We start from the raw sequence: 13,192 nt of genomic DNA on the forward strand, positions 1-13,192 counted from the left end.
ATATACATACCTACCAACTATATGATCCAGGATTCCAGGATTGATGGAGCCAGTGTGGCTGTTGTTGGTGGGAGGAATGACATTTCAGCCCTTTAATAACTGACGCATACACTCACCGGCCACTTTATTAAGTATACCTTGCTAGTGCCAAGAAAATATCCCCCACGCCATTACACCACCAGCCTGAACTGACACAAGGCAGGATGGATGCATGCTTTCATGTTGTTTACTCCAAATTCTGACCCTACCATCTGAATGTCACAGCTGAATCAGTCTGCCAATTCTCCTCTGACATCAACAAGGCATTTTCGTCCACACAAATGCCACTCACTGGGCCATTCTCTGTAAACCCTAGAGATGGTTGTGCGTGAAAATCCCAAGAGATTAGCAAATTTTGAAATACTCAGACCAGCCCGTCTGGCACCAACAACCACACCATATTCAAAGTCCTTTAAATTCCCTTTTTTCCCCATTCTGATGCTCGGTTTGAACTTCAGCAAGTCATCTTCACCACATCTAGATGCCTAAATGCATTGATTTGCTGCCATGTGATTATTTTTAGATATACAGTATTTATAGAAGTGATCAAATACTATTGTGCACTAATATTTTAAGAAAACCTGTCACAAGATATATATTTATATATCTGCTCATTACATATGCAGGCAATGCTTCCTGCTTTACAGTATTAAAGAATAGTTGCGTTTTGCTTCTCAATTCAAGTCTATGAGTGGGTTGGCTCACTGAAAACAATGCACTCTCTGTGTAATGGTATCTTAAAGGTTTTTGCAAGTTGAGAGTTTGTTTATTTTAATGGCTAATCTACAAATGATTGCAGTAACCTTTTTGCTGTCATGACAATTTTCCCATATTGCACACTGTAACGGAGCCGATCCAGACTGCGCTTGAGTGCTTTCGTTAGAATACCGCTTCCCCGTCCGAACACCGACAACAGACACCACAGCCGACCATACAAGACTAGACGACACCAGTCTTGAAGTAAACCAGGAGGTAGACTAGTTTATTTGAACACAGATACAAGATATATACACTGACACATAATGACACAGGGTGGGGCAATCTACATTTAGTAACAAGAGACACACAGGTATTCCAACATCACACCAGCATTCAGTCCCATCAGGAGGGAGGGCTGCAAGAGACACCCCCCCACTAAGCTAATACACATAAACACATACATCCCATAATAGTTTGCTCCCAAGCCAGACAAACAATAGAACAATGGGATGCAGCCACATAACATTAAACAATCAACAACCCCCCACCCCAATATTAGGACAGATCACCCTGTACCCCTAACAGGCACAGAGTGATTTACATATAAGAGGGATATGGGGAGCTGAGAAAGGGGTCTCCCCACCTCTCCAAAGTAAGCTGGGTTCCATGGGCCCCCCCACCCAAAGTGACTCCGTCACACACACATGCTAAAATTCTCATTTTGTACATGAAAACAAAGCTCAGGCTAGGTTGTCACTTGCCTGCAATCTGTAGGCTAGTTATGGTTGCAGGAATTGCACTTGTTCCCACAACCATCCACAGCAAATTCGCTCTGCTCTTATGAGACACGTGGCACTGCCATTTATTGAGAATGGCAAGCCCACATATCTCAGCCCTCAGTGTGTTTGCGGCTGCTGGTCGTTTTGACCATATGGTTTCCATGCGGCCACGTTTTTGAAAAGGTGCAAGTACCTTTTTTCTGTGGAATACGAGAACACAGCAGTCCATTCAAATGAATGGGCTGCCATGCCCGAGCAAACACAGGCCACGCGGCCCGCAATAGTGTGAACCTAGAGTAAAACCTCAAAACGTTATGTATTCTCTAAAAGAAATAATTGCAATTGAGACTGACAGCTGCACTTTTTCAGGTTTGTGCCTCAAGGGGAAGATCAAGGAACTGAGTTTTCTCGTCTCCCTTCTGCTCTACATCCTGAAAGGTGCAATAGATGTCCCAGGCTGCCACAGAACTGAGGTGAGCGTGGGACACTTGTGAGGATGGTAGGAGGGTTGGGAAGAAATGTGTTGCATGTTTCACTACATGTGGAAGTGATAGGGTGGTCGTAGAGGTTTCAGTTAGAACCAATCCACACCTGAATTGCACAGGAGCACAATTCTTTCAGCCCATTCATTTGAATGAGCTGAAATCGCACAGGATGACAACAAAAATAGTGCATGTACTACTTTTCAAAAACACATTGCACCGAATGGTGCAATACAATACTGATGATACCCCAAATTCAGATCGCAATTCAGGGGCACCCAGATGATGTTACGTGTGACAAAATGCATAGGGCGGAGCTACTGCGCATGCGCGACCGGCCGGCGGTCATTTTGGAAATGGGAAAAGTTTGACATTTTGCCTATCTATGCTCAATGATGTCCACTCTTATGTGAGTGCAACCATACTTCAGATAAATGTTGTCTTAATGGTTTTACACTATGTGGAGCACTCTTTTTTTGCATGTTTCTTAGCATGAGTCTGAATACCATCTGGAGTGGTGTAGTTACCCTAATTAGGGTCCATTGCTTGGAGGATCTTTACTTTTCTCTCTTGGTGATCTGGAGGAGGATCCGGTTGTCCAGCTTTCTGGGTTGTTTACAACAAAGCGTGATTGACCACTCTTAACAGGGAGTCATGCTTTTCTGGTAAGCCTTTCATATGAGTGGTTGGTGACACAACAGCTGTCCTTGGATTTCCTTTGTTTCATCACGGCCTCCGGGGACTTTTTCTTTATCTGAATATTTTTTGATGGACAATTTTTAGTATGACAAATTTTTCACTGTTTTTTTCACTAATCATTTGTCACTTTATTAGGTGCTACACTTTATGTATATATTTTATTATTGCCTGGTATCAGGGTTTTTAGTGTTCAGCTGCTATATGTTTACAGTTTATATTTTATCCTATATTACAATTTCCTCAAGCGCAGGTTTATATATATATATATATATTCAATAATATTAATCCTAAAAACTCAAAATAAGAGCTCGAAAACAAACTATACTGTCAATTTAAATTACAACTCTATGTTTGCTCTTTGTTCTAACTTGATGAAATAGCAGGCGTGGTAACTCATGTGGTCAGAATAGCACCAATTGCACAGCTCCTGTTGTAAACAGGATGATGTCTTTTGGTACACTGGCTTATGAAGGTCAGTGCTCCATGTGACTGTGTGTGTAGCCTTGTGCTTCCATCTGTTGGCATGTTACAAAACTAGTCTTGCAACTTTTGATACCACCTCGTATTTATTTGTTATTTACTATGATCAGTAAAATACATAATGCAAACAATAAATTTCTCTTTTCTTAAAACTGAACTCCAGGCTAAACAAGTATTGTCTAAATGCAAAAAGATTTTGTATTCATACTTGAATCTTGGTGTCCTTTGCAGGGGAGAACTGACCATTTGGAAACTCGGGCACTGCCCGAGGGCCCGGGGTCAGTAGGGGGCCCCATGAGATGCCCCTGGTACCTTTTTCATAGGCTTTTTTGAGTTTGGGCAAGGACACAGGGGCCCCATGATCCCCTATTGCCCGGGGGCCCCATGAGTTGTCAGTCTGCCCCTGGTTCTTTGCATATTTATTCTAGATCTGTGTGATAATCAACCATGAAACAGCTTCTGCACTTTGCCTCTGTGCAGAAACTTCCTGTAATAGGGACCAATCACTACTGCCATCACTCTGTGTGCAGGGTGACTGGTCTTGTCTCCCCACCCTCGGTTGGTTTTCTACAGGCAGCCTGTAGTGGGTGAAGTCTGCTATGTGTAGACATTGGGCAACATATTTAAATTAAAATATTTGTTTCCCGTGCACAGCTTTAAAGTGGAGTTCCAGAAGTTTTTGTGTTTATTAAAAGTCAGCAGCTACAAAACCTGTAGCTGCTGACTTTTAATAAACACACACTTACCTGTCCCGAGGTCCAGCTATGTACTCACCCGCACAGTCCCTTCTCCCCTTCTTTCCTCCACGGTGCCGGCATCTCTACTGGGGGAACCAGGATGCGACAGCTTGCAGCTTCACAGCCTGGTGCCCACTGCGCATGCACATGTGCATTCGCGAGTTGCGCCGTGCCTCCTAATTGGTTCAGCAGTCTCCTGGGACCTGTGAAAGTACCCAGGAGACTGCAGGAGGGAGGAGGTACCTGCTCCCGCCTCCCCCCCAGAAGGTGCCAAATATAGCAGAGAAGGAGGGAGGAGGCAAATAAGTGGAGCTTCCACTTTTGAGTGGAACTCCGCTTTAAAGTGTATAGGCAAAACTTTTTTTTCCCATTTTGGATTCAGCAAAGGGGGGTTAAAAGTCAGATTTTTTTTTCACCATTGTGTCCCATTTCTGAGATTTCCTTTCACTTCCTGTCCAATAGCTAAACAGGAAGTGAGAGGAAATCCATGCAAATTAAGAAAACTCCTTTGGGACTCCCAGGTCGCCAGGACTATTGTCCCACTGGAAGACGTCCCCTCTATTACCTTTCTAGGGACAACCCAAAATTTGGGATTTTCTTTTACTTTCACTTTTGAATAATAATGGTAAACAGGACAAACAGAAAGGACGAATCTCCCTAAAGGGGGCACAGACAGCAATAAAAACTGACAGATGTTCTAATCCCCCTCCACTCTATTCAAAACTTAAAAAAAATGTTTTGCCTTTAATTATACTTTAAAGGGATTCTAAATGCTGTTTTTGTTCTAAAACAAATAATAGACATTATACTTACCTTCTTTGTGCAATGGTTTTGCACAGAGCAACCCCGATCCTCTTCTTTTTGGGTCCCCCGCTGGTGGTCTTGGCTCTTCTTCCCTGCCGAGTGGCCGCAGTAGCAAACCTCTTGCTATGGGGGGACTCAAGCAGGTTCACTCCTGAGCCGCACTGCTGTGAATGGATTTTGTCCATTCACACACAGAGCATGGCTGGGCCACTCCCCCTATGATCTCCTCATTGCCTCACTTGCTGTGATTGACAGCAGCAGGAGCCAACGGCTCTCGCTGCTGTGTGAGGCAATCAGGTGAAAGAGACTAGGGAGAGCCGCTGCTCTCATGCACATTGGATCGAGATTGAGATCAGGTAAGTATGAGCCGTGGCTTGGGGGGGAGGAGCTGCACCCAGAAGATATTTTACTTTAATGCATAGAATGCATTAAAGTAAAAAAAAAACTTCTGCCTTTAGCACCACTTTAAGGCTAAAGCGTTTTTGTTTTTGTTTTGTTTTTTATGTGCTCTATTGGGAATATTTCCCTTCACTTTCTGTCCTTTAGATACATTAGGCAGTGAGAAAATCTCTCCAAAGAGTGGGAATTTTAATCTTAGACAGTTGTAACCAGAACAAATGTCCCCATTGGAAGATTTCCCCTCTATTCCTGTTTTGGTGGCCATCCAAAATTTGGGAATTTCCCTAACTTTGTGGTCACCAGGAAAAATAGAGAGTACATCTCTCTAGGGGAGAAACAGACAGAAATAACAACCTGACAGGTCCACGTAGTTTTCAAAAGTTAAAAAAGTTTTGGTTTTATATACACTTTAGGTTAGGTACAATATAGATAAAGCATATAAAGATTCTGTAGTTTCTTATACAGCCAGTAGTTGGAGCTCTTGACACCTTTTCACATGTTCTAGGTTCCTCGTACCTGTTCTGTTGAAAAGAGCTTGTGAATTTTACACACAAGATAGTCAAAGACTCTTCCACTTTACTCCTCCTTCCTCTTTCTGTTTACTGCCATCTCCCAAAGACATTTTAGAGACAGATAGGCAAACAGTCTTCTTTGCTCTATAAATCCTGTGCCATGGGTGTACCCCGTATTGTCATTTCAAAGCAGTTACGTTTTGCCCTTCTACATAGTCCTGGCAAATCAAATCCTGGACAATTAGCTTATCCCAAATGTTTTATAACCATACAGTACTCTTCACATGTGCAGGAGCCGCCTATTAGGGTCCTGCATTTTTTTCTGTAATCTCTACAATAACCATTAGATCGTAGGAATATAGATGGGCTTTGGGGTGCGCCTGGGCCATTTTTTAAGGAAACTTTTGCAAAGATAAAAAAAAATGCTTTGCTGATCTGAAAATGCTAGTTGTCTCACTATCTTTCTCATACTCTAACTTCTATACTTTCATACCTGGAGGGGGGAGGGAATCAAGTGAATTCATAACTGCCGATCTGTTCGGGGTCAGTGGCTCACAGTCAATGAACTATGAATGGGAAGACATAGCCTATAATGAGAACACAGACAGAATTAAAAACTTAGCCAAGTTCTGTCAAAAAAAGCTGTGATCCGAGTTACACTTTAATAATGACTCTAAAGGTGGTAATAGTGTATTATTTATATGGGGGCAGCCCTAATTGATACTCACATCCCACTAATGATTAGAAACTGGAATCTTTCAACAGTTACACAGGCAGCTTTGTATTATTTTTAATTGATTACAAGAGGGAGGTATTTTTTTGTGGTTTGGTAAGGCTGACGTGCTCTGCTAATCTAGGTAAAGGCTGAATATTAATGAGAGGTCCATCTTTAAGGAAGCTTGTTATGAATGATAAATGGAAAACTAGATAGACAGGTAGCACCCCCACAGATAGGCGCTAGGTTGTGGATAACTGAGTGTAGCATAGTATGGTCTTCTAATTAACAGTTGACTGTTAGGTACAATTAATGGCTCTATCTCTGCTTATCTGAAGAGCTACAATTGCCTGGCTAGCTCATCCTGTGTTAGTCACAGTCCTACTGTATCTGGGTGAAGGTTCATCTGTATCCAGGTAACCTAGGTAGGTTCTGGGTGGATAGTGCAGATGAGCCATGCAGATGAGCAGTATAGATATGAATGCAGCTACAGCTAATTACAGGGAGTGGTGCCCCTGAGCATGCTGGGTACTAGTATTTATATTCAGTGAGCACATGGGATCTGGGTTCTTCTTCCACTTCTCCTGATAAGGGAGTTCCAACCAGGGAGGTAGCTGCCTCCCCTGGCTCATGCTACCAACAGGCTTTGAGTGGATGACCCAAGGGCCAGAAAACTGAAACCCAGGGTGCTTCTGAGAACTGACTGAGGAGGATGTCTACAGATCTTGTCTGGTATCACTGAGAAAAGGATCCTGTGACTTTTTCTGTTTAACCTTCTCGGGATCTATATGGGCAGCTGCTGGGTGTAGACAAGAGGGGACACTGGCTGGTGTCCTGAAGGGCAACTGTCCATTTAGTCTCTCCATTGTTACAGAAGGACTTTGCTCCATTCTTTGTACAGTCTGCTACACAGTTCTACTAAGGAAACCAACAGATCCACTTAGAGAAAGCTGCCCTCCATTGTCAATAGTTCAATTCAGGGTATCCTACTATATCCCACTATATCCCTATCCCTTCTAAAACAAAATAAAAACAACAAAAACTACAACTCCCAGACTGATCATTGGAGTAATGAGCGAATGTTGTGTGCACCTGACTATAGAAAATATTGTGTGCTTGGCTGCGGATGAAGATTAGGGGAAAGCCTGGATAAAGCACTAGCAGTTCCTATGGGGGTAGCGCTACAGACATTCACTGTGACCGTGGCACTGTTTCAAAATGTCTTATAAAAGCCATACCTGTAAAAGATGTAAATACTAACGATTCTTGTCCCTTGTGCTCTGATCTTAAGAAATAGTCCCCCCCCCCCAATGTCTGATGGAAAACCAACAAAAATGATCATCTCCTTTGCCTCTTGCAGTATTCACTGGTCCTCCTGTTGACCTGCTCATCAGTGCTGTATCCTGTAATGGGTAGAGATCAGCACAAGGAATCACATCAGCTCCTTTCACACTTACAAGTGGACAGTTAGCATTTTCACACAGGAGACCCTGGGAGGGGGGGCACCACTGATTAGCTGTGGGTGGCAACCCCTTTGAAAGCAATGGAAGGCTGACAATTCCCACAGGCAGCTAATCACAGCCAGTCACATGTAGTTGCGCATGGGTTTTCCCGCATGTGAATGCTAATGGCCACATTTACAAGTGTGAATGGGGTCTAAGAGCTGCAGAAGATGGAGGAGATTGACACTTCCACATCACTTGCAGAATTCACCCTCTGACCTCACATCACCACCCTTTCCTACAGTGATATGGAGGTCACAGAAAAGAACTAGAGAGAACTATGGGAGACCACAGAGATCAAAACACCCAGAAGTGTTGGTTTTCCTGTGGACTTCAGGGAACCAGTTCTAGTTATCAGAACCAGGGGCGGACTGACCACTTGGAAACTCGGGCACTGTCCGAGGGCCCGGGGTCAGTAGGGGGCCCCATGAGATGCCCCTGGTACCTGTTTCATAGGCTTTTTTGAGTTTGGGCAAGGACACAGGGGCCCCATGATCCCCTATTGCCCGGGGGCCCCATGAGTTGTCAGTCCGTCCCTGATCAGAACAGTGTTTGGCAGCAGGGACATCAGGAAAGGTTAAATTGGATGTAATAGCATTTTGCTTTTGTTTTTTACTTTTGAATAGAGTAGGGGCGGGTTAGACCCTCTGTCAAGTTATTAGCACAATCTGCATCCTCATTAAGGATATTCACTCTCTATTTGCCCTGGTGATCATTGCCAATGAGACAGTAAATGATAGGAAATGCAACATTTTGAGCTGTCATTAGAAGAAGAGATGAAGGAAAATCCTCCAATGGGGACAGCTTTTTCAATGACAGCTGTCTAAGATGGGAATTCCCTTTATGTTGATGACATCTCCATGTTGCATCAATAAAGAAAGTAAAGGGAAATCTTTCTAAAGACAGCAAAAAAGTAACTTGACAGAGGTTTTAAAGTTATTCTATTCTATCTAAAACTAAACAGAAAAGTTTGGGAGTACATACAGTTTTTTTATAGGTAAAAGCAGTTTTAGCCATACATTTTGTGAAGGGCCACTTTAATGAGAAGATTAACACAGTTCAAATAGCTCACATAGTTTAGCGAACTGACCATGATGTGTATTAAAATAACTAAAAGGGTTAACTCAACTCTCAAAAACAAAACAAACTGAATTCAGTTTATAATGTGTGGCTTGTATTGTAATTCCCTGTTAGAACCCATGTTCCCCACAACACCCGACATCCTATGATGGCAGTATTTATGGCCTTGATTGACCCAGCAGCGCTAAATGTTCATAATAGCGATACATACTTTTGTAATCCTTTGTTGACTATAGAACGTGATTTATCAAGCAGAAAAGTGTTTAATTGGACACTATGATGAATAGTCCCTATCTTTGAATGTTTTCTTCACTCTGCTTTTTTTTTCTATTTTTGCTCACCAGAAATGATGAATAAGGCCGTATTTGCAAGGGAGTTTAAACACAGTGCAAATCTAGTGATTTCTGCAGCTGTGATTGACAGCTGAGTGTGGATAGTGACAGTTGCAGTCTCCACGCTTGTACACTGCAATGACAGGCTGTCGGCAGCCGCAGCTATTTGTAAAGTGCATTCAGCTGCAATCAGTGCATGTAATCGCTGGCTGTGTGAGACAGCCAACAGTCTGTCATTGCAGTGAATGGGCTCAGCAACCACTGCTATCCACAAGTAGTTGCCAATCCCTGCACCAAGAATCAGTAGATTTCTGCCACTGGGAAGTGCGCCATGGCTAAACACCTGTGTGAAGGCAGCTTTAAACTGGCCATAGAGGGACTGAAACTTGGTTGGTACAGCAGGGACCATCCGAGATTCAATCTATGTATGGACAGGGTGGTTGTACCCAAGTTGATCCATCGATCAACTTGGATACAACCAGCCTTTCAGACTTTTTGCATGTAATTACTGCCAGTGGCTATATTCACCAGCAGTAATCAATGTGTTCTGCCAGATGGGAAGACTCCCGAACATAGCGTTCTGGTAGGGATTCCCCATCAACACTGACTATGTTGATAGAGGAATCAAGCAATTTTATTTCTAGCAACCTGTGGTTGCAGGAAAGACAATCAACCCATTGATGGATTGCCTTAGGCTGAAGGCTAGTGGATTAGGTAACACTGTGTTCACTCTGAATACCCAATCTGATGCAAGCATAAAAAAAATCAGGATATTTGCTTGTACTTGATTAGATTATTGAAAGAAATGCAGCTCTACCTTATCCATACCTCCCAACTTTTTGAGATGGGAACAAAGGAACAAATGTATGTGGGCATAGGACACACCCCCTGACACGCCCTCTTAAAGGAGAATTCTACAAAAAAAAGATTAGTTAAACCCACAATTACTTTTTTTTTACCTCTACTATTCTTTTATACTGACTTCTGAAATTCACAAATGCAGCAATTTCGAAATTGGATGAAAGGTTTAGCACTGTAAAACACTTTTTGAAAGATAAAAAGTGCATTTTATATACAACTATATAGATTAGACCAAAATGATGGACAAATGAGGAGGAAAGAGAGACAGCAGGACTTTGTCAGGGACAGTCCCTCAAAATCAGAGACAGTTGGGAGGTATGCCTTATCCAGTAAGCTAAGTGAACATTCACTCTGTAAAGTGTAAATCAACCCCAATGAGACCTAACATTTGTGAAGATGAGTTCATTTCTATTCCGGTCAATGTGAGCAGGTACACGGTAGCTGTTGTTTTAAATGGTGATAGTTCGCATGTGTGCAACACGTGTTGGCCACAAAATGCATCAATGTGTGTTAAAGGGCCTATTGGTAACTTTCACAGGGCAGAAAAACACGTTAAAATGCTTGTAAAAGAGCCTGTCAGTGATACTCACAGGGCAGGAAAAAGAAAAGTCATTGAAACACACATCCACATTTGTTACAAATGTATGTCAATGCACATTGGTTACACGTGGAATGGCAAGTGACCCACACAGCCTTCACTGTATGCACTGTATGAGAGCCATAATTGTAAGTCTCGGCACCAAACGTTTGGTACTTACTCTATTACAGAAATGTAATCCTTATGCGCTGCTATAAATCTAACCTAATTATTATTATTATTATACAGAATTTATATAGCGTCAACAGTTTGCTCAGCGCTTTACAATATAACGGGAGACAATACAGTTCAATACAAGAGGGTTAGGGGGTCCCTGATCCTGGGAGCTTACAATCTAATTATACTCAACTCACCTGGTGATGGTCTGGTACTGGATTTTATGCTGTATGCACACATGGAGATGAAGTTTTGGCTGCAAAGCACGTTTATAGCTCATCACTGAATTTATATTTGGACTTTTTGATTTAATATTGGGACAGTTGATAGTCACTACATATACATATGTGTTGATTTACATGAACTAGAATTTATTATATTATTTATAGTACGTGGAACATTTTTTTGCCATTTAAGATCATGTATATTATTATGTAACTAGCGCAGCACTATTTTATGATATATTGAAGATTTGCGGTACTTACTCTATTGTTGTTGCTGAATGAAATTAACTTTAACTGACAGTAAGACTTTAGATGGTTGAGATGATTGGTGTTCAACCACCACATTCCTATCATAACGCATATACTCCCCCAAAAAATCCTACTACTTGAGAAATCCCACTACTTTCCTTTTTTTGTGTGGTATAACAATAAGCATTGCAGCAGACATCCAAACATGAGGCACACCTAATTAGAGCTGATTTATTGGTACATAGCAAATATTCAAAAGATCATTTTTTGCTGGCGTTCAGCTATGAGTTTATTGGTTTATAAAAGTTCATTAAAAAAACCCCAACACATTTCAATTGCTTGAACCTCTTCAGAGCTAATATAGGAAAATAGAACAAATTAAGTGTTAATATACATATATACTGTATATATATATATATATATATATATATATATACATATATATATTTTACTGTATTTGTTTTTTTATAACTGCCTTGAGTTCAGCTTTAATTTTTGCAGTGAAGCCGGAAAGTCTGCAGGGTATTTGCCACCGACCTGCTATAAATCCAACACTGAATAATACCTATTGTCTGTAGACACGAACGTCAACCCACCCCTCTTTCCAATTTCCGCAATAGAATAGAATTACGCTGAAATCTTTCTGAACTGAGAGCTAAGAATTTTACTGGGTTATTAAACCTATTCACTACAAGCTGTCATCCCACCAAGGCGTGATCTATTACTCTACCATGTGTTCTGCACAAAATTCCATGGCAGACGGTCCCTTCTTTGCTTCTACTCTGCTTCTCTTAATGGGGGACCAGCCAAGTTCTGACACACTAGGGAACGTTAAGGATGTTTAGTGTACTGCAGTCACACACGTAGGACACAATTTATAGTTTCACTCAGTTTACCATTTTAATGGGTCACTTTTTTACTTTTCTGTCTTTTTTTTTTTTTTTTTTAACATTTTCTTCTTAAAAGCAATTTCCAGTCTAAAGAAAAGTTGATGTTTCTGGTGACAGTGTTGTGTTATCAAAATTTACCTTATTAGAAATGGTGTCACATTAAAGCCTAACCGAACTTTCAGTTTAAAGAAGTTATATACATTCCTGGTGCATCAAAACAAAAATTGGGCAATGTCTTAGAGTTCATGTTTATTTGAATAGCCTGAGTAGAAAAGCCTGTTCCCTTTTAGTATGCTGTAGGGAAGGACCCTTTGCTAAGTTGATATGAAAGGCTAACCACAGATTAATTCAGTCAAATAAGCCCACTGCCACAGCCTGGGTAAAAAAGCCTGACCTGTGCCAGTGGTCTCTCTGCAGAGCTCTGACATGCCCCCCCCATGTCAAGCCAGAGCAGAAGCTCTCCATTCAGGAGGAAGCAGTGCCTTTTTCAGAAGGAACACGGGGTACCGCAGTTCCGGCACCTCCAGCACTAAATGTATGTAATGGCATGGGAGGCTGGAGGGTCTGTTGATGCTGGCTGCTGGGGGATCTATTGTCACTGGAGGGTATTTATTTTTGCATGGTGGTCTATTGTTGCCGTGGAGGTCTATTGTTGCTGGAGATGGATCTACTGTTGTCGGGAGGTCAATTGTTACTGGAAAGGATCTACTGTTCAGGGAGAGGTCTATTGTTGCTTGCAGATGGGAGATCTGTTGTTACTGCTGGGAGTCTATTGTTGCCGGGGGAATCTATTGTTGCTGGGGGAGCTATTGTTGCTGGGGGGGTTATTGTTGCTGGGTGCATGGGGATCTATTTTACTACTTTTCTTGTTATTATTAAGAAATTTTATACAAAATAATACTTGGGTACTAGGTGGGATGGGGCTGGAACCAAGGGATAATGCTCAAAGGTGGGT

General features: G+C 41.9%; 1 protein-coding gene across 7 annotated transcripts in view; it reads left to right on the forward strand.

Moving 5' to 3' along the window:
- The window catches only part of NTF3 (neurotrophin 3), a 107,710-nt gene that overhangs the window by 50,323 nt on the left and 44,195 nt on the right, over positions 1-13,192 (forward strand). For 2 of the 7 annotated variants that reach the window (XM_089669868.1, XM_089669869.1), the window contains exon 2: positions 1,887-1,990. The exons of the other annotated variants lie outside the window; for them this stretch is intronic. The gene's annotated coding sequence lies outside the window, so the exon portion shown is untranslated. The remainder of the gene's footprint in view (positions 1-1,886; positions 1,991-13,192) is intronic. 7 annotated transcript variants of the gene reach the window in all.

The sequence above is a fragment of the Staurois parvus genome, unplaced genomic scaffold (assembly GCF_062004578.1).
Source record: "Staurois parvus isolate SC_StPar_1 unplaced genomic scaffold, SC_StPar_1.0 ptg000010l, whole genome shotgun sequence".
NCBI classification, from domain to species: Eukaryota; Metazoa; Chordata; class Amphibia; order Anura; family Ranidae; genus Staurois; species Staurois parvus.